Genomic DNA, 22,704 nt, shown 5'->3' on the forward strand with positions numbered 1-22,704 from the left:
GGTTAGAGAGACGCAGATGAATAAGAAAAGAATAAACCAAAACTCTATACACTGGCCTTCCTCTGAATCAAAGATTTGCAAGGTACCTTTTTTTCTTTTCAATGTTATGAATTCTGAAAACATGAGAAAGACAACCAAATAAATATTTTCCTTCTTGGATTTACTCATGCCTCCATTCCCCTCCAGAATCATAGACAACTGAGACATTCACCTTTTTACCTTTTCTTAGTACCTTCCATGAAATCAATAAAGAATTCTGCCATATTCCATATTTTCAACATAACTGAAAAAGATAAGACTCACTTGCTTTTCTATTAAGAAAGTGTTTTTCTAATAAGCAGATTTCATTTAATTCTGTTGCTTTGGGTCCAATTCACATGTCAAACACAGCTCATCAAACTAAAATTCCCCACTGACATGGAGATCAAATGCCTTCTTTTTAAAAAAGTAAACTCTATTTCTAAATCAATCCTTTTCTTATGTTGAAACCAAGTTTTTGTTTTTTTTTTAATAAATCAAGATTGCATTTGTATTCTATATATAAACAACAGACCTGTTTAAGAACTCTCTGACCACTCTCAGAAAAGATAATAGATGTTCAGTAGGACCCCTCTCCATTCCATCCAGGACCTAGACAGAAAAGGGCAGAGAGGAAGAAGAGAAACATCAGAAGAAAAGACTAAATTGTATAAGCCCAATAAGCCTATTCAAAGTAAAATTTTTGTGACTGGCCAAATTCCTTCTTTCTATCACTGTTTCTGGTAATTTCACTCTAGAAAGTGTTGTTAAAAGACATGAGATTATCTGGGAATGCAAGCTGGTGCAGCCACTCTGGAAAACAGTACGGAGGTTCCTCCAAAAACTAAAAATAGAACTACCCTACGACCCAGCAATTGCACTGCTAGGTATTTATCCACAGCATACAGGTGTGCTGTTTCGAAGGGACACAGGCACCCCCATGTTTATAGCAGCACTATCAACAATAGCCAAAGTATGGAAAGAGCCCAAATGTCCATTGATGGATGAATGGATAAAGAAAATGTGGTGTATATATATATATATATATATACACACACACACACACACACACACACACACACACACACACACACACAACGGAGTATTACTTGGCAATCAAAAATGAAATCTTGCCATTTGTAATTACGTGGATGGAACTGGAGGGTATTACGCTAAGTGAAATTAGAGAAAGACAAAAATCATATGACTTCACTCATATGAGGACTTTAAAAGACAAAACAGATAAACATAAGGGAAGGGAAACAAAAATACAAAAACAGGGAGGGGGACAAAACAGAAGAGACTCATAAATATGGAGAACAAACAGGGTTACTGGAGGGGTTGTGGGAGGGGGGATGGGCTAAATGGGTAAGGAGCATTAAGGAATCTACTCCTGAAATCATTGTTTCATTATATGCTAACTAATTTGGATGTAAATTTAAAAAAATAAAAAATTAAATTAAAAAAACACACATGAGATTACCTATAGTCTCAAATCCAGTGTAATTTTTTTAAAGGAAAGCTTTCGTAATAATTAAGAAAGCTTTTTCAAAATACATCAATAGTGGTTATGCAAGCGTGTTCATTTTACAATTCATTATCCTTATGATTTGTGCACTTTGCATTGTGTGTGCTATACTTGAGTTAACAAATATTAAGAACAGATATATCTGTACTGGGCAGAACCCTTGAAGGATTCTAATGAAGTAAGTAGCAGAAACAGTCCCACAAAGGTTACATGATTTGCCCAAGATCTTCCATGTAGTTAGCTACACACTTAGTCTTTCTTGTCACTTTCCTACTCTTTGTTGTAAAACTGTAAATGTTCTGATAATAATATACTTTTTAATTTAACATTATTCTCTTACTTACACTATGAAAAATTTTTATTACAAATAACAACGCAGGGGTGCCTGGGTGGCTCAGTTGGTCAAGCGTCCAAGCATCCGACTTCAGCTCAGGTCTTTGTAGTCTGTGAGTTTGGCCCCACAGTCAGGCTTGCTGCTGTCAGTGCAGAGCCCGCTTTGGATCCTCTGTCCCCCTTTCTCTTTGTCCCTCCCCCGCTTCACACTCTCTCTCTCAAAAATAAATATTTTTAAAAAGTGACAATGCAAAATCAAACAAGGAAACAAAAAAATGGAAAATACAGACGTCCTGGTTCACAACTTGTGCACCATCACAGGTGCTGCACTACCCACATAAGGAAATTAAATAAAGCCTAATGCCCATGCAATGATTTCCTAACTGCAGAATCCATTTTTAATAATATTTTCAATACAAATGTCAAATGATTACTAGTAAAATTAACTAGGTATAGCTTGAGAAAAGACATTAGCATTATTTTATGATAGTGAAACCCAGGGTGACAGAATGGAAAGAGGGCTGGGCTAAGCATGGCAGGGTAAGTGTGCCTCAAATTCTAGTAGTAACCTTCCCTTGTATGACTGGCAGGATATAATCTCTCTGGACCTAAGATTTCTAAACTAGAAAATGAGAAGATGGATCACTAAGCTAAAGCTGAACAGAATCTTGAGCTCCTTCCAGGTTTAAGAAAACTCAAGGACTATTTACCAAGAAATTTAATTATTATTCTATATGCTTTCACTTTAACCAATGAATATCTCTATTTGAATGTTTTAAATAGCTTTGTAATGGGGGTGGGACGGGTGGGCAAAATGGGTGAAGGGGAGTGGGAGGTACAGGTTTCCAGTTATGGAATGAATAAGTCATGGAGATGAAAGGTACACCATAAGGAATATAGTCAATGGTATTGTAATAGAGTTTTATGGTGACAGATGGCTACTACACTTGTGGTAAACATGGCACAGCATATAGAGTTGTCAAATCACTGTGCTGTACACCTGAAACTAATATCACATTGTGTGTCAACTATACTTCAATTAAAAAAATAAACAGCTCTGTAAAATAAGAATCCTAGACTTCTTCTGGATTCTGCCTCATAAACACAAGCATATCTTCAGCTTGTGCCAAATATAAATCTTCCAGATTTGTTGTCTAGGTGCAAGACCCTTCCTTCTCAAAGATGGCTAGTAATAACACCCTCAATACTTTACCAAGAGACTCTTTTGCATGAGTTTTTTTAACTTAATATTTTGAAATCATTTCAAACTTACAGACCATGAGTTATTTCCTTTTTTTTTTCCTTTTTATTTTTAAGTAATCTCTATACCCAACGCAGGGCTCAACCTCACAACCTCGAGATCATGAGTTGCACACTCTACCAACTGAGCCAGCCACGTTCCCCCATGAGTTATTTTTTAAATAGAAAATATGTGTAGAGAAGTCCCTCATAATTTCTAATCTATAATTTGAATACTTTCAATGGATGCATTTATTCAACTATCCTTTAGCAACCGCTTACTATGTACCAGGTAAGGTAGGTATTTTCTTGCTCCCAAAGTTACTATAGAAGAAACAAAAATTCTGTATAATGAGAAATTTAAAGAACATTTTTATGAATGCCTAAATCTGGATATTATACTTATAAGTACTTAAAATTAAGTTGGCCTGTTAACCACACAGACCTAAATGTTTCAGGATAATTTATTAGGCATTTAAAAAGTATCTGAATAAACAGTTAAATGTGAACTGTCAAAAAACATTTGCCTTGGCATAACTAAAGATCCAATCCCATCCTCCCCATACCTCGTGAATCTGTTATAAAACTTTTACATGCTTCCTGTTTCTAAGTCCAGGGCTCCCATGGGAAAATTTATGCAAACCTCCAGTCAAATCATAGAAATTTATGAGACTGACACGCTATCTACTGCATAAATGAGGCACCTCAAATCATAAAAACTTAGTACCCTGAAAGGATCCACAAAATGCCTGTCAAAGAGACTGGCATTTCAATACTGTAGCAACAACTGGTTTGCTCCTAGTAGGCATAATAGACAACTTAAGAGATTAGGGAATATTAACATTAATTTTTAAACTTCAATTCTGACAGTGTAATATAAGAAGCAAAAGATGAATCTGTGAAATATGAAATTTGAGATTCCTAGAACTCATTCTAACACAAATATAGTTAAGTTAATTGAGCACAATATAAACCAACAAAATAAGTCAGAGGCTCAAAGAGATTCTCCCCATATTGTTAGATGCCATGATAGGTGGATAATGTAAAATTTAGAGAAAAACTACTTTCTATATCATGTTCTAACAATGAATACCACTGTGTCCTTTTAGGCCTAATAAAGCTGTAGTAAAAAAATAACACAGGTTTAGAGTACTAGTCTTTTAATCCATGCTCTAAAATACAAATGACATTGAAAAGTTGATCAAAGGGGCGCCTGGGTGGCTTAGTCGGTTGGGCGTCCGACTTCAGCTCAGGTCATAATCTCACATTCCGTGAGTTCGAGCCCCGCGTCGGGCTCTGTGCTGACGGCTGAGAGCCTGGAGCCTGTTTCAGATTCTGTGTCTCCCTCTCTCTGACCCTCCCCCGTTCATGCTCTGTCTCTCTCTGTCTCAAAAATAAATAAAAACATTAAAAATATTAAAAAAAAAAAGTTGATCAAATCCTACAATACAGGAACTACTAAAAAATTCTCTAAAAATTACTTGATGAGAATCTTAGCGTATGAACTAGAGAGCCCTTGGCAATCATCTAGTCCAATATCCTGATGGAAAAATTGAGGCCTGAGTGAATAATTTGAAGCTTCTTAGTCAGAAGTAGGAAAGTCTTTCATTTCATATGTGACACTTCCTTACAAAAAAAAAAGTTCACTGTAAAAGCACTAGAAAAGTATGTTGTAATAATAATAACGAATGTAGTCTTGCCATAAGACGGAAGACGACTTTAAAGAACCATGGCTTTTTTTCCCCCTCTATTAAGTTTCCAATAGAATTAAATCAGAAGATCTGGGCTCTAAGTTACAGAAGTCCTTAAGCAATCAATCTAAGAGTCTACCAGTGTTGGGGCACTGGGGTGGCTCAGTCAGTTAAGCGTCCGACTTTGGCTCAGGTCATGATCTCTCAGTTTCTGTGTTCGAGCCCCACGTCGGGCTCTGTGCTGACAGCCTGGAGCTTGCTTTGGATTCTGTGTCTCACCCTCTCTCTGCCCCTCCCATGTTCATGCTGTCTCTCTCTGTCTCTCAATAATAAATAAACGTTAAATTTTTTTTTTTTTTTTTTAAAGAGTCTACCAGTGTTTCTTCTCCTCTATGGTCTTACATTCATAATGAGAGTGTTGCGTGTTGTCAAACTTTTTTCTTTCTTTTCTTCTTTCTTTCTTTTTTGTTTTATGCTCTGCAAATTGTCACTTTATTTTTTTTAATGTTTGTTTATTTTTGAGAGAGAGAGAGAGTCAGAGTGCAAGTGGGGGAGAGGTAGAGGCAGGAGGGAGAGATAGAATCTGAAGCAAGCTCCTGGCTCTGAGCTATCAGCACAGAGCCTGATGCAGGGCTCAAACCCACTAATTTTGAGATCATGTCCTGAGCCAAAGTCAGATGCTTAACCAACTGAGCCACCTAGGCACCCCTCAAATTGTTACTTTTATTTATTTATTTTTTATTATTATGTTCATTTATTTTGAGAGAAAGAGACACACACACGCACACACACGCACACACACACACACACAGTGCGTGCGGGGAAGGGGCAGAGAGAGAGGGAGACAGAGTATCCTGAGCAGGCTCCAGGATCTGAGCTGTCAGCACAGAGCCCAACACGGGGCTCGAACTCACGAGTGTGAGATCATGACCTGAGTCGAAGCCGGACGCTCAACCGACCAAGCCCCCCAGGTGCCCCAAATTGTCACGTTTAAAATCAAACACTGAAATCCTAAGATCGGCTTTTAAATTCTGTAGTTACCATTTCATTATTACTGATGACCCAGATATAATCATTTAGCAAACCTATAGACAGAACTGTAGGTGAATACACTATTACTAATATTTTCAATCACAGGTATAGCATTCAAAGTAGCCACACTGGGCTCTGCACTGACAGCATGGAGCCTACTTGGGATTCTCTCCCTCTCCTTCTCTCTTCCTCCCCCACTTGTGCTCTCTCTCTCTCTAAATAAATAAACTTAAAAAAAATTTTTTTAATTAAAAAACATATAGAAATAAAATAAAAATTCATTAGTGGGGTAGTGATGAGCAAGACATGAATCCAGGAGTAATTAGAGAAAAAGTCTGACAGACATGAACAGGTAAAAATTAAAATAGTCTATGTGTCAAAAGAAACCACAAAGTCAAAAGCCAACTGATAGACTGGGATAATTGTACCATGTGACAAAAAAGGGTTAATATTCTAAATACACAAAAGTGCCAGCAAGTTGATTAAAAAGTAAAAAATTAACAACCCAAGAGAAAAATAAGTAAAGAATTGGTAAAGGGAATCTGTAGAATATGGAATACAAATGTCCAATGAATGTATACAATGTATTAATGGTCAGGGAAATGAAAATAAAAATAAGAAAACTCTTTTCACCCAGCTGACTGGCAAAGACTAAAAAGATACCTAATATCCAGTGCCAGTGAGAATAAGAAATGCAACAACCTTTATGGAAAATAACCTGGCAGTTCATAATACTGAAATAAGCTTATCTTTTAGCCCATGTTTGGGATTTATCCTACAGAAGTAAAAGCTCCATTTCTTAAAGATGTATGCACAAGGATGTTCACAGTTTGTGACGGGGAAAATAAAATCAGAAACAACCTGATGACACTTCAGAAACCTGCATAAATGAAATATTATGCAGCTAGAAAAAAGTGAATTTGATATCTGTTTAATGACATAGAATTAAATGTATATCCTAAAAAGTAAAAAAATAAACAGAATTTGTAGAATAATGTGTATGGCATCATGATAATCTTACTAAGAGAGAAAATGCCATGTTGGGCATTTAAAAAGTTGTGGTTTGAAAGGAAAATCCTATTTGAGTATAATTCATAACAGGAAAGAATTAAGAAAAATATCTGTAATAGGAAAAGGAATAACAATTTAAAATTGATAAAAATGGGTGTATAAAAAAGACCACCAAATGAAACACTCACAGAATAAGAAATAAATTCTGGGTGCTTTTTGGGTCGGTATGGAAAAACAAATGTAAATCCAACTTTTATAAATTTGAGATTTACCTCCATTTCAAAAAGAAAAATAAAAGAAATTTTTGATTCAAGAGTTTATGTTTTTTAGATTTGTCTGCTTGGAATGTTTTTTTTTTTTAAAAAGGAAACATGACTCATCACAAAATCTTGTCAAACAAATGCCCCCTATTATATATTTGAAATCTGTATCTTTTTTTTTGGTTATATTGGATTTCAGCTATATTTTGAAACTTGAAATTTATCTATCATAACAATGCATTATTTGTTATACTGAATACAATTTTTAAATACACAGTACAAACTTAAAAGGATAATACCAAATCTACATGGAACAAATGGTCAAATGATAAAGAAAACTAACTCAAAGAAGTTAAAAAAAATACCCATCATTGATAAAAGTAAAAAATATATTTGCTAGTCACAGAAGAAAAAGGGCAATTTCATAATCGAGAGATATGGAAGTCACAACCTTAAACCTCTGATCAAAGTTATCAACAATGGGACAACTAGACATTTGTGTAGCTTGTAATATGATGCCTTGTGAGGAATATTTAGGTATTTTTGCCAAAATGTTCAGCTCAGATCTGGTCTTCAAACCTTCCAGTTTAGGGAAATATAAGGAACAAATGTCACAAAGAAAACAATCAGATAAATCCAGAATGTGGAGCATTAAACAAAACTGCTCTGGTGTCAACAAGTCAATGCCATGAACAAAACAAAACAAAAAAAACAAAAGGTGAGGAAGCAGACAAGGAATGGCAACTATTCCAGATTTGTAAAATACTACATCTACATAAATAGATGCAAATGTAGTGCGTGGTCCTTTGAACAAGTCAGCTATAAAAAGTCGTTTTGGAGACAAGGAGGGAAACAAATACAGACTCAATGTTAGATAACATTAAGGAATTATTGATAATTTGTTAGGTGTGATAAAGGTACTGTATGCGAAGAATGTATTTGTAAGAGATGCATGCTAAAATGTTTAAAGGCATAGTTTGATGATGTCTTTATTTTTAAAAGTTTAACATAAGTATACCATTGAGCATATGGCTACATGTTGAACATAGCTGGCAGGTATAAGGGTGTTTATTCTACTAATTCAGGGGTTTTATCTGTATGTTTGAAATTTTTCATAAGAAAACATTTAAAGTATCTTAAAACCCAACAAACTGTGAGGTACCACTATTATACTAGAAGAAAAAATTTATAAAATCCAACAACAACTAATGGCTAGTATCAATATAAACTGGTAGTTATTCTAAAGAATAAGCTGACAAAATGGCTAAAAAGTGATGATCCTTAGACCAAACTGAATCATTTTAGAGAATATATTCTAAAATAAAATTGGGGGAAAAAGTTTTATAGTAAGATGTTATAGAAATATAAATGAGAATTACAAACCAAAAATAAAAACAAACTGGAACTCACCCAAATAAACAGAGAGTATTTAAATTTTGGTTATTATGTATCCATTAAAAATAACTATATAGACATGTGAAAAGTACCTCAATATATTGCCAAATAAAAAGACTATTAAAAACTATAAGAATTATGGGGCGCCTGGGTGGCTCAGTAGGTTGAGCGTCCGACTTCAACTCGGGTCATGATCTCACAGTCTGTGGGTTCAAGCTCCGTGTCAGGCTCTGTGCTGACAGCTCAGAGCCTGGAGCCTGCTTTGGATTCTGTGTCTCTCTCTCTCTCTGCCCCTCCCCACTCATTCTCTCCCTCTCTCCCCCTCTCTCTCTCTCAAAAATAAATAAACATTAAAAAAATTTTTTTTTAAACGGTAAGAATTAAATTTACAAAGACTGCATATATGCTAATAAGCACAAAGTTATGTGCTTGTAATAAACACAATTTTTTTTTTAAACTTTTCTAATGTTTATTTATTTTTGAGAGAGACAGAGACAGAATGTGAATGGGTTAGGGGCAGAGAGAGAGGGAGACACAGAATCCGAAGCAGGCTCCAGGTCCCGAGCTGTCAGCACAGAGCCCTGATGCGGGGCTTGAACTCACTAGCTGTGAGATCATGACCTGAGCTGAAGTCGGACACTCAACCGACTGAGCCACCCAGGCGCCCCTAAACACAATTTTTAAAACTTCATGGGGACATAGGCTCTTACAAGATTATATGAACAATGCAAATACACAATCAGGAAGAACTACCTAGAGACAAATAAGGAAAAGCACCTGAGCTCTACTGTTGACCACAGCTTGAATGCATTCACAATATGAATAAAGTCCTACTGTGGGCAAAAGTCACCAAAACTATCATTAAGAGGACACAGAAAAAAAGTGTATCATTGTCTTGGACAGTACATAATTTTACTCAATTCTTTCCATTAGTCAGATGTTTAAAAAAGACGGAAAACCAAAGAGAGTTTTGAGAAAAATCAAAAGATAAAAAAAAAAAAAAGGACAGAAAAGAGGTGATTTTGAAGAAAAGTTTGAAAGAAAATAGTGACATGATTATTAATACTGAAATTCATGGTCAGGCTTCTGAACAGAGATCCTAAAAAGCTGATGTATCTCAGTGTCCACAGATGGCTGAGCAAGAGGCTAATAAAACCCTCAAAGTTTGTTGTGGTGTTTCTGTTATTGCTGTTTTTTACAAAAGAGGAATTTCCTGACTGTCCTGAGCAAATGAGGAAGGCTGGGTGTGTTAAATCATCGACCATCTGTTTTTCTTCAGGGTGTCTACTTATCCATGATCACTTGATCACAAAATCTCCCTAAAGCTTGAATTACCTATCCAAAGCTTGAATCAGTTACCCACCATTTCAAAATTCTGCAGTTCCATCCTGTTCCCACACACTACCCACTCAACATCTGAATGTCCTTCCTAGATCTGGCAGCTAGGGCTCAACCAACTACTCTGGCTTCATCTCCCCATAGCTCAACACACCAGCAAAACAGACTTCTCACTATTTCATTTTCTAAATATTCCTTATGCTTTCCTATGTCCATCATGCACTTGGTTCTTCTCTCCTTAACTCACTGCAATCTTACCCTTCTATTTATTTAATAAATTTTAATTTAATACCTCTGTATCATCTCTGTATCATGCCACCTGTTACGGGTTGAACTGTGTCCCACAAAAAGATACATTAAAGTTCTAACCCCCAGTATCCCAGGATGTAGATTTGGAAATAGGGTCACTGCAGATGTAACTAGTATACATGAGGTCATATTGGAGTAGGGTGTAGGCCCTTAATCCAATTATGACTGGTGTCTTTATAAGAGAGAAATTTGGACACAGAGAGATACACAGGGAGAACACCATGTGGCAACAAAGGCAGAGACTGAAGTGATGTAGCTGCAAATCAAGAAATACTAAGAATTGATGCAAGCCAGAAAAAGGCAAGGAAAGATTCTACTGTAAGCCTCAGAGAGAACATGTCCCTGCTGACACCTTGAATTCAGGTTCTAGAATAAAGAATTTTAAGAGAATAAATTGTTGTTGTTTTAAGTCACCCAGTTTGTGGTAGTCTGTTACAGCAGCCCTAGAAAATTAATATACCACCTTTTCCATGAAGTCTTCCCTGATTCTCCAAGTGGTAGTGGTGCTCTCTCCTGAATTTCCACAGCACTTATAGTCTCGTTTAAAACATTTATGCTCCCCCCACCTTTTTATTTATGTTCATATCACATTCTCAGATTAATTAGTTTCCTGGAAGGCAGAAACTAATTACTCATTAACTGGATATACTTCTCAACACTGGTAGGCAGTCAACATATACTATCATAATCACATTTTCTTCCACACTTAATTGTTCTGATCATGATGCTTCTGAATGAGTCATCTCCACATGCACTGAACAGTTGAACACAATCTAAAAGAACTCAGTTGAAGGCTCATTTTCTTTTATGAAGCATTACCAGATTTGAATTTATACTAGTTATATCATTATAATTCATACTGATATGTGCTTACGTGTATATGCATATACTGCTGTTAGTTAATACCTACAATGGGAAAGAATACTTATTTAACCAATCCATTATTTAGGTCTATTGATCTGTCTCTTATTATGTCTAGTCAGATGTTGGTTTACCTAAAACTCTTCTCCCCTGTACCAGCATTTGGTGGTTAACCACAACATCTTTGATTTCTCCAAGTGTTTGAACTTTTTAAGTCTGTATTTTATAGAAGGGACACAGCCTTACTTTCATATAATATTTAAATTTACGGCAAGGGACTTTACCTAATGAACAATTTCCCTCTATAAAATCCAAAATAAGAATCTGATTCACAAATTTGCAACTATTTCTTCCTGTGAGAAACTGCTGCTGTCTGGTCTTTAGAAAATATACATAAATGGTACTATGGAACTAATATTCAACAGGTTCAATATTGGTAAAGGTAAGAGTTAGCGGGAACTTTTGTTGCCTCTTTGTATGTGTTGGGGGAGGCGGTGGTTGTAGCTAGTCAATGGTAAATACGAACCTAAATATTTAAAGTATGAATGCCCTCTGAATTTGGTGATCATTAATATTATTAGCTGACAAAGATCTTTCTCCCCAGCTTTATTGAGATATAATCAACATACAGCATTGTGTTAGTTTAAAATGTACAATGAGGGGCGCCTGGCTGGCTCAGTCGGTCAAGCAGCCTACTTCAGCTCAGGTCATGATCTCACAGCTTGTGAGTTTGAGTCACAAGTCGGGCTCTGTTCTGACAGCTCACAGCCTGAAGCCTGCTTCAGATTCTGTCTCTGTCTCTCTGCCCCTCCCCTGCTCATCCTCTCTCCCTCCCCGCCCCTCTCAAAATATAAACATTAAAAAATAAATAAATAAAATGTACAATGAGATGGATACACATATATACTGCAAAATGATTACCACAATAAGGTTAGTTAATATATCCATCACCTCACACACTTTTTTTTTTTTTTTTGGTGTGTGGCAAAAACATTTAAGATCTAATCTACTCTTTCTGCAACTTTCAAGTATACAATACATTATTGTTAACTATAGTCACCGTGATGTACTCTAGGTCCTCAGAATTTACTCATCTTACAGCTGGAAGTCTCTATGCTTTGACCAACATATTCCCATTTCCCCTACCCCATCCCCTGACAACCACCATTCTCTCTGTTTCTATAAGTTTAGCTTTTTAACTGATATAGTTAATATTAACTGAGCATTAATATTCTATCTGACACAGAATATAATCATTCACAAGTTAAAGAAGATGTGGTTCCAGGCTTTTGCTTCATAGGGTTTATACATAAAATATAGCTTATCACCAAATTCTAGAGCTGCATTACTCTGTCCAAAAAAGTCATAGTCCCTTTATATACACACCTACCTATACTTCTGGTCATTTATAAATTAACTCAGCAAATGCTTATTGAGTTCCTAGACAGCCACCTCAAGTCCTTTTTAGAATAAGGTGAGGTAGGGAAAGATTACATTTTTAAAAATAAATCTGTGAGACAACACAATAGGTAGGCAGCAGAGCTGAAGGAAGGGGAGGACAGACACAGGGCCAGATATGAAGAAGCACTGAATCCAGTGAGGAGGTGGAGAGTAAACTGGCTGTCAGTATTTCTCCTTTCTCCCCATGCTGTTCCTATACTTCACTACCAGGCTTACTTTCCTACTGTGCAGGTTTCATTATGTCACCATATAGCTAAAAACTTTTGATGACTCCCTATTACTTAATCAAGTCCAAACTTCCCAGCCAGAAACTGAAAAGGATTCAAAGCCTTCCCTGATTAAGCTGTATATATACTATACAGGGACTAACACAGGACTGGGAATTAGACTCAAATTCTTTCTCCATCAATTGTTAGTTCTTTTCCTCAGTTTATTTTTAAAAAGCCATAAAAAATAATGCCTATCTCACAGAGTTGTTGTGAGGATTAAAAGAAATACTACTTATTGAATGCTTGGCAAGTTATCTGGCAAACAGTATGCAAGCAAAAAATGTGACCTACTACTGCTATTATTATTGCTATTGTTGTTCAATCTCCACTTCCAGACTGAACTCCAACAACAGCCCTGTAACGATCCTGTTCTCCAGCCAAACTGGACTCTTTACTAACTCCTAAACACACATCTCCACACTCATGCTTTCATTCAGCCTGGAAAATCGGTCTCGTCTCCAAGTATTAGGATCCTAACCATTCTTGGGGCACCTGGGTGGCTCAGTTGGTTGAGTGCCAGACTTCGGCTCAGGTCACAATCTCATGGTTCAGTTTATGGGTTTCAGCCCCATGTCAGGCTTTGCACTCACAGCAAGGAGCCTGCTTCAGATTCTCTGTCTCGGTCTTTCCCTGCCCCTCCTCTGCTTGTGCACGCGCATACTCTCTCTCTCAAAAATAAACAAACATTGAAAATAAAAAATTAAAAAAAACCCAAAAAGATCCTTACATTCTTGGCAGCTCCACTCAAACGCTACCTCTTTCAGGTACCATTCTTTGATATCCCAGCTTCGTAACACATTACCTATACTCCACAGGACATTTAAACTCTGACTAGAATTATCTTTGTATCTTGCAGAGTTCTAGCCTAATATACAGGGTAGGGCTCAATAAATGTTTGGCAAGTGAATGAATTCCTGTTTTTCCTCTCTTTCATCCAACCACTCTCTTGGAAAACAGCTCCACATCACAATTAAAAAGATCTCTTCTGCAATGTTTCATAAAGCTGGCCAGCTAGTTTTTTTGCTACCACAAATGTGGTAATTTCTATACCCAGTGCACAATAGATACCTAAGGATTCAGCAATTTGAAATTAATTTCACCTCATCTTTTAATTTCACTTATCATTTTATTCATTTTGATCAAAAATGACTCATCCTTATAAACAGACTTTGGTTTTTACCTGCCCACAAACTCATCTGTCAATTTCTGGCCATCCCAACCCTCATCCCAACATATCATTTATTGGTTTAAGAGAGAGAATATTTAAAACCTCAGTGAAGTAAGAACCAGAATGCCTACAGGGCAATAAAAGTAAATGAGCAAAGCAAGAAAGCAGTGAGGACCACAGAGCACAAGGAAACACACATCACACCTAAAAGCTTTAGCTTTCACTGTGTTGCTATGAGAGAATAGGAGTTTGTGTTAACAGATCTTCCAAAATTTCAAGAAAAGTCACAAAGTCAGAAATCTGTGTAAATTTTAGCCAAACAAAACATGTCTGTCTGCAGGTCAAATCCAACCACAGGCTGCTGGTTTGCATCCTCTGTTACAGAAGTTCTCTGCAAAAGAAGTGATGGGCTAAGAGGAGTTCCTTCCCAGCAGATAGTCTGAGGCAGCAGCTAAAACTAAGCAGCAACTGGAAGCATTTCCTGTTGAGATTCAGCCTACCTCTCAACCATTCTGTCTTGACCTGAAAACCAAGTTAAGACAGACAACTCAGTTGAGTACATTAAACCCCTACTCTGTACCAGGTGCTAGACATCAGAAATGAACAAGAATGCTAAGTAACAGCTAACATTATTGAGCATTTTCTAGGTGCCATACTGTTCCACACGTTACATGAACTAACTCACTTAATCTTCACAATTCTATGAGATAAATACTATTATCCTTATTTTATTTTATTTTACTTATTTTTTTAAACATTTTTTTAAATCTTTATTTATTTTTGAGAGAGAGAGACAGAGTGCGAGCGGGGGAGGAACAGAGAGAGAGGGAGACACAGAATCCAAAGCAGGCTCCAGGCTCCGAGCTGTCAGCACAGAGCCCAATGCAAGGCTCAAACTCATGAACCGTGAGATCATGACCTGAGCTGAAGTCGGCCACTTAACCAACTGAGCCACCCAGGTGCCCCTATTGTCCTTATTTTAAAAGCTGAGAAAACGTCGGGTGTCTGGCTGGCTCAGTAGGTACAGCATGAGACTCGGATCTTGCAGTGATGAGTTCAAGACCCACGTTGGGCTAAATAAATAAATAAACAAACAAACAAATAAATAAATAAATAAATAAAAGCTGAGGAAAGGGAGGCACAAAGAGGTTACCCAACTTGTCCAACGTCACACAATTAGCAAGCAGCACAGTTGGAATTAGGACCTCAGACAGACTCCACCAAAAGAGCACACAATTTGAAAACAAAGTGCTCTTCAACAAATGGTGAGGTGGGGGACACCTCAGTCAGTAAAGCATCTGACTTTGGCTCACACCATGATTTCACAGTTCGTGAGTTTCAGCCCCATGTTGGGCTCTGTGCTGACAGTTCAGAGCCTAGAGCCTACTCTGGATTCTGTGTCTGCCCCTTCTCACTCACACTCCGTGTCTCTCTCTCTCTCAAAATAAACAAACATTAAAAAAATTTTTTTTTAAATATGGTGCTGGGACCGCCTGGGTGGCTCAGTTGGTTAAGTGTCCAACTTTGGCTCAGGTCATGACCTCACAGCTCATAAGTTCGAGCCCTGCGTCATTGGGCTCTGTGGTGACAGCTCAGAGCCTGGAGCCTGCTTGGAATTCTGTGTCTCTGGCTCTCTAGACCCCTCTCCCACTCGTGCTCTCTTTGTCTCAAAAATAAATTAAAACATTAAAAACACTGGTTTTTTTTTTTTTTAATTGATGCTGGGATAATTGGTTATACATAGGAAAAAAAAAATGAAACTGGACCCTACCTCACATCACACACAAGAGTCAATTCCAGATAGATTAGAGATCTAAACATCAAAGGAAAAACAGTGAAGATTCAAGAAGATAATATAAAGAATAATTTCAAAATCTTGCAGGAAGATTGATAAATTTGACTTTATTAAAATTCAGAACCTCTTTTAACAAAAGAGAGAAAGATTTATGGGGCATCTGAGTGGCTCAGTCGGTTAAGCATCTGACTTCAGCTCAGGTCATGATCTCGCTGTTTGAGCCCCATGTTGGGCTCTGTGCTGACAGCTCAGAGCCTAGAACCTGTTTCACATTCTCTCTCTCTCTCTCTCTCTCTCTCTCTCTGCCTCTCCCCTGCTCACACTCTCTCTCTCAACAAACATTAAAAAAATTTTTTAAAAAATGAGCAACTGGGAAATGATCTCTATGATACATGTAACCAACAAAGGATTACTAATCAGAAAATATAAAGAAATCTTTCTAAAAAGACAACCCAATGAGAATATGCCAAAACAAGCATGGTCTGAGTTGTGAAAACCTGTTACTACCACATTTGCCGCACAGCAGACCCCCGAACAGACCTTGGGATCACTGACTGATATAAAATATTCAGGGGTCTATGTCACACTGCAGATATACAGAGCATGGGTGAGCCAGCCGGAAGGACAAAGTCAAAATGGTTATTCTCCATTATATAAGAACTAGAAATGACAAAACAGAAGTTGAACATCCAATCTTCAGACACTGATCAGAGATTGGCAAGCATCTTTGGTAAAGAGACAGACAATAAATATTTTCAGCTTTGAAAACTATATATTCTCTGTAAAACTACTCAACTCTGCCTTTGGTAGAGTGAAAGCAGCCAAAGACAATATGTAAATGAGTAACTCTACCAGATTTGACACTGACCATAGTTTGGTGACCCCTGATGTAGACAGTTGTGGTTTTCCTACACTCTAGGAATACTTTCCCTGCTTCTTATGTCTGCTGACACTTACCTTTGATTTCTTTAAACAAAAACTGTACCACACTTGCCAGCTTTGCAATGGTTTCCAGAAGTCTGTTATTCTATCCCCAAAAATCATCTCCCTTATTACCTGTGACAATTCTCACTTCATTTTCCTTTCATCCCTTTTTTAACTTGACAGCCACCATCCCAATCTAAAATATTCCTTCTCTCTTACCATGTGCAATATTATCAACACCTAAAAATTCTAACTTTGCTCAAAGCTGACTGCCTCTGCCTTAACTAGGCCCTCATTACTTCTTCCCTGCTCTCCAGTCCACTCTTCATCCACTTATCTCCTAAAAATTAATCCTAATCATACATTCTCCTCCTTGGAAATGTTGAATGCCTCCCTATCAGCTAAAGATTCAGTCCTTTAATAAAGTCCTTTACAAGCAGGACAACCAAACAACATTTCCATCTCATCTTTAACCACTTGATCCACACACATACTGTGCTTCAGCCACATTCAATTGTATTCCCTGAAAGTGCATGCCTTACATAGAAAGCTCTTCTCTCCAACTCTCCATCTGGCAAACTCCTCCACCTTTCAGGACACATCTCAAGTATCTCCCTTCACAAAACCTTCCCTGATTCTTAGAACCGAAATGTGCCCACCTCTTGTGTTTTTACAACTTTTGATATTCCTTTGGCATTCACCATCCTGAAATAGCATTGTTGGTACATTCATTTCTCTCACGAGACTGAATATCTGAAATGAAAAGATCCTGCTTTAAAGACCTTTCAATCCTCAGAGCCTGGCATAATAACGCTTGACGTGTCTTAGTGCACAGTAATTGTCTGCTGAATGGAAGACATGCTTGGTGGTAGCGGAAGGGTTTCTTAACCTGGGGTTCATAGATGGGATTCACAGGTAGAATTCAGAGGGGTCTGTGAACTTGGATAGGGAGAAAAAGAAAAACTACTTCCTTATTTTCACTAACTTCTAATTGAAAGTTACAATTTTCTTCAAAAATGAATTGTAGGCAACACACTACTCTAGTATTAGCAGTATCTGTCACTCTGTCAGTTATCACAGATACCTTTACATCATATTACAATTGTTGCTGATATCTTAAAGTATTATTTATGCTCATCGTGTTTAAAATTTGTAATTATCAGACCTGTCACTAGATCTGATTTCTTAATGTATTGATAAAGTATATCCATACTATTTTATAATTTGTATATTTTGGTATTTCAATACAATGGCTTTCTCTATAATCCAGTGTATTTTGTTTAATGCAATTAAAACTATTATTTTGGGAGGGGTTATTATTATTCTGAGCAGCTTCCCTAGATGCCCACTAGTTAGGTCTTCATGCATTAGAAAGACTCAGAATAAATTAATCTTGATACTGTATGTATGTATTGTGTATACTCATTGAACATAGAAAATCTTACTACTATAAACATCTTCATAACCTTTTTGATTTTATGGGAGCCCTGGGTCTACTATCTCATGATAGATGTGCATGAAATTTGCATGACAGAACTATTCCATAACCCATATGAACTTTGAATTCCTCTCTATCTTGATCAAACTTTAATTGAAGTTTGATCATGATACAGATCTTGGGTGTACATGATTGTTCACTGTTATCTTTTTAGGCTTTCTATGTCCCTTTCCTACATAATAAACACCTAGAACAGAAGGAGCATCTCTTAAAACTCCAAGTTCAAAGTCAAAAGGGTCCTGAAGATAACTTCTTTGCACAAATGGAGGTGGGCTAGAAATTATCAAATAGCTGGTTACCTATCCTTCTTTGTATCCCCTTTCAGTCTTTGTACTGACAAACTATCAAAACAAAACCCATTAACAGTTCTTCGATACATGCTGCTGAGCTTGCCTTAACACTTTTCTCACAGCTAACAAATTCCTTTAAGCCAGTCTGTTGAATAAGGAGGCAGCAGACCTCGTCTTCCAGGAACCTGTAAGATCTGGAGGAGTCAACTTTACCTTTCTAGGTCTCAGCTAAAATCATTACATGACCCGAAATTGTTACATGATCTCTAAGACCCTTGTAGTTTCTACAAACTGATTTTTCTTCACCATTCTTACTGGCCTCAAGGCCTTTCTGATGACCTCCCCAGGTGACCCTGCTCTTAAAACAGTGGGCTGTCCTCTTCCTGGGAAGACACCTTGGGTCACCACCCACAAACAGACTGGTCCCTCCTTTTAAAGACACAAACTCCATTAAGTTGATGGAGGCTCTTTCTTCTTGCCAACCAGCTCCACGCTGGGCACCCCATTTGCTGACCAACTCCTGCACCCAAACCTCAGTCTCTCTTTTCCCTCTTCCTCATAAAAGTCTTCCTATTTTCTGTTGCTGTCCCCAACTGGGAGTAGAATATGCTAGGAGAACATATGTCCTCAGTCTCTTGGGAGTCATACGGGACTTGCAATTCGCACCCGCGACTCTGAGAACTGTCCAAGTCTGATAGTCGCACCGGCCTCCAAAGGGCCCCCATTTCTAATATTCCTAATCAACACTCCACCCCCGCCCTCCACAAAGAACTGTCCCTGCTCTGACAGCCTGAGCTCGGACCCCACGCCCCTCTGGGTCCTACCGGTCCTGGGGTCCGGAACACGAATAGCCTAACCCAACTCCAGTCCTGGCCTCCAGCCCCACAGACCCCGATCCAGTTCCGTTTGGACTCCGTGTCTCTTCTCCTCGACCCCGGCCACGACCCCACGTTCGGCTCCCGCCAGTTCCTCGGGCCTGGAGCGCCACCCTGTGCAGACCCCGGCCGGCCCTGCACTCCCTCAGCGCCCCAGACCCCGCGTCTCGCACCCTCCCCAACCCCGGCCGGCCCCCGCTCCCTCCAACACCCCCGCCCGCAGGCCCGGGGCCCGCTCCCCAACATGGCGACGGGGACACGAGCGCCGCGGGCGGGGCGGCTCCGGGCCGGGCCCGCACAGGAGCCGTCTTCCACTGCCGGCCGGCGCCATTTTCCCGCGCCGGGCCCGGGCGGCGCCTCCTTCCCGTGGAGCCAGCGGGGCCGGGACCCCAGACGCCCGGCGGGCCCACCCCTTACGGGCCCGCGTCGCCGTCACCTCACCTGAGCGCGGCCCCAGCCCTCCCGGGCGGGCCTCGGAGCACCGGCCCGGGCCGTGCGTGCCCGCCGCCCTCCGTCTGTCCGTCCGTCCGTCCTCGCGTGCGTCCGTCTGTCCGGCCGTCGGCGCCCGGCCGCCCGCAGCCCGACCCGGCAAGGGCCTCAGGGAGCCGGCGGGGAGGGGGATGGGCCGGACCGGGCCGGGGAGGGAGGGGGAGGGAGGGAGAGAGGGTGGGAGAGCGGGAGGGGGCGGGGCGGGCGGGGGCGGGCCCTGATCACGTGGCCAAACGTCCCCGAGAGCGCGAGGCGGAGCGCGCGCTCGCTCACTTGGGTGCAGAGCTTAGTGCATGGGTTGGGTGATTCTCTGTCTCCTGGCGCTGTTATATCGTCAGTGGCTTTTGCCTCCACTTTGGAGTCAGTGTACAGCCCTATAGGAGCCCTCTGGCCCTAGTGCCCTTTGGCAAGTCAACTTTCCAAGCCTCAGTTTACATATCTGAAATATGGGGATAATAATAGTGCTTGCAAAGAGGAAATGAGAGAAGACATGAAAAGCACTTGGCACAGTGCCTGACACATAGTGTTTAATAACACTAACGGTGATAAAGATAATCTTTAGCCTTAATTATTAATTTGCCTGTAAGCCCCTCTCTACTTTTTTCCCATCACCACCATCCTTGCAAGCTCATTAGGTGCAAGGGAATGTGGCTCCTCCCCTCTCCCCAAATGTAGAGAGGCCTCCCAGCACTGGACTTGATGTCTATCATAAAGGCCTGGATTCAGATCTGTTTTTCACACTTGATAGTTATGTAACTTTCTTTGCCTGTAACCTCAACTTCCTCATCTGTAAAATGGGAGTTAAGGAGTCTGTCATGAGCATCACAGAAGATAGAAGATGATCCAGTGGATTGTAAATTGATTGCATATTGGTCAGACATACTGGTTTCATCTAAGAATAGGAGTCAGGAGTACTTTCATTCCATTGAGCACACACTGTATGCTTGGATTGGTGCAGTAGTCACCTAAGGCCTTTTCACATCCTCCCTGGTTCACCTTCAATGAACCACTCTCCTGTCAGAGTAATGTTTCTAAGTCAAATTTTATCATGTCTCTCCCCTATTTAAAACTATTTGAGGGGCACTTGGGTGGCTCAGTGGGTTGAGTGTCTCACTTCAGCTTGGGTCATGATCTCATGGTTTGTGGGTTCAAGCCCTGCATCTGGCTCACTGCTGTCGGTGCAGAGCCTGCTTTGGATCCTCTGTCCCCCTCTCTCTCTGACCTTAACCTGCTTGTGCTCTCTCTCTCTCTCAAAAATAAATATTTTTTTAAGAAATTAAAAAACAGGGGCGCCTGGGTGGCTCAGTCGGTTAAGCCTCCGACTTCAGCTCAGGTCACGATCTCACGGTCCGTGAGTTCGAGCCCCGCGTCAGGCTCTGGGCTGATGGCTCAGAGCCTGGAGCCTGCTTCGGATTCTGTGTCTCCCCCTCTCTCTGCCCCTCCCCCGTTCATGCTCTGTCTCTCTCTGTCTCAAAAATAAATAAACGTTAAAAAAAATTAAAAAAAAAGAAATTAAAAAACAAAACTATTTGATGGCCCACATTGCTGTTAAGCTAAAGGCCAAATAGGTGTCTTCACTGTCGCCTGCCTTTGCCCCATCTCCAGACTTATCTTAGGGCCTTCTTATTCTCTCTCTGGGCTGTAATTACAGTGATCTTCTTCATACATTGTATTTCCTTCCTACTCAGGACCCTTGAACATGCTGATCCCTCTGCCTGAAATGCTCTGGTTGCTTAGGTAATTCATGACTCTTCAGCTCCCAGCTCAAACATCACAACCTCAAGGACTCCTTCCCTGACCACTCCCCAGACAGATTCTCTTATTTGTCCTCAATAAGGATGCACTAGGTTATATATTCCTTGTCTTCACCACTAGACTGTAGACTCCATAAGGAGGGGACTTTATCCATCTTGTTTACCTTAGCATATAGCACAGTGCTAGGCACAGAGGAGGTGCTTAATAAATATCTGTTGTGTTTGTGAATCCTGAATACAGCGCTAGGTGTGGGGACCAAGAGGACAAAGAAAAATAAAGAGAACCACAGATGGCCACAAGGAGGCACCTCAGGTCATTGAGCCTATGAAATTAACAGCAGAAGGTCTTATAAGATCCTGGGGAAAAATTTTTTTTAAAGCTTTTTCTTCTAACTTTTACAAAGTGAGGTATAATTTACATACAGCAAAATGCAAACATCTTAAGTATAATAAATGTTTACCTGTGTTCTCATGTTACCACCACCCAGATCAAGTTACAGAACTATCAACCCAGAAAGTTCCCTTTTGTCTCCTCCTCTATGTCCCCTCCCAGTCAATACTTGCTCTTCCAGAGACACCACTATTTTGACATCTAGCAACTTAGAGCCACTTTGACAGTTCTTAAACTTCATACAAACATATATGCATATATTCTTTTATGTTAGCCTAGAAATCTGACACAGCCAAAGAGTGACTCCTTGTATAATGATACAATTCATTAATTACTTGATTAATGAATTAATCTGAAAGAAACTAGTAAAAGTTCCCACCAGAAGCCAGCCCAGAGGCTGAGATGACATCATCCACAAACCTCCAAGTCTTAGAACAATTTCTAGAGGTAAGAAAGTTCTGAAAGATTCTAGAAACTCAACATCAACAAAAATCCAATTTAAAAATGTGCAGAGATGCCTGGGTGGCTCAGTTGATTAAGTGTCTGACTCTTGATTTGGGCTCAGGTCATGATCTTGAGGTTTGTGGGTTCAAGCCCTATATGGGGTCCATGCACTCAGTGTGGAGCCTGCTTGGGATTCCCTCTCTCTGCCCCTCCCCTGTTTGCATGCTCTGTCTGTCTCTGTCTCTGTCTCCCTCTCTCAAATTAAAAAACAAACAAACAAACAAACTTAAAAAATTAAGAAAGAAAGTAGAATTGCCCAGGGCTAGCAGAA

The 22,704-nt window shown here is 39.5% G+C and overlaps 1 protein-coding gene across 1 annotated transcript in view; it reads right to left on the minus strand.

Annotated features, from left to right (window-relative positions):
* The window catches only part of NCOA6 (nuclear receptor coactivator 6), a 108,445-nt gene extending 88,476 nt beyond the window's left edge, over positions 1–19,969 (minus strand). Inside the window, exons 1-2 of the mRNA XM_060616137.3 lie at positions 19,737–19,969; positions 554–630 (exon numbers count right to left, since the gene is read on the minus strand). The gene's annotated coding sequence lies outside the window, so the exon portion shown is untranslated. The remainder of the gene's footprint in view (positions 1–553; positions 631–19,736) is intronic.
* Positions 19,970–22,704: the final 2,735 nt, after the last annotated feature.

This window comes from Panthera onca, chromosome A3, assembly GCF_046562875.1.
Source record: "Panthera onca isolate mPanOnc1 chromosome A3, mPanOnc1 haplotype 2, whole genome shotgun sequence".
Lineage (NCBI taxonomy): Eukaryota > Metazoa > Chordata > Mammalia > Carnivora > Felidae > Panthera > Panthera onca.